Below are 310 nucleotides of genomic sequence, written 5' to 3'. Positions count from 1 at the left end.
TTTTAAAAAGGGTTCCTGGATGGTAAGGAGTGAAAAAATCCCTTTTAAAAAACATACCGCTTAGACCCTGTTTTTGGGTTTCCATTTCATCATCACATATTTTTTGCCCGCCAATGTGGCCCCTTTGCAAAGAGGTTTTTAAAATATCCAGAGTAGGGCTCCCAAAAATTTTGAAACCATTTGAGGTTTATTTATATATATGTAAAAAACGGTTTTAAACATTGCCTGGGAAGAACTCGCAAAATTCTTTTGATATGGATATACTAGCTATGGCAAATTAAAAATGAATTTTCTGGGGCCCCGCTACCCC

The sequence above is a fragment of the Penaeus monodon genome, chromosome 32, assembly GCF_015228065.2.
Source record: "Penaeus monodon isolate SGIC_2016 chromosome 32, NSTDA_Pmon_1, whole genome shotgun sequence".
NCBI classification, from domain to species: Eukaryota; Metazoa; Arthropoda; class Malacostraca; order Decapoda; family Penaeidae; genus Penaeus; species Penaeus monodon.
This window is presented reverse-complemented; position numbering follows the sequence as displayed.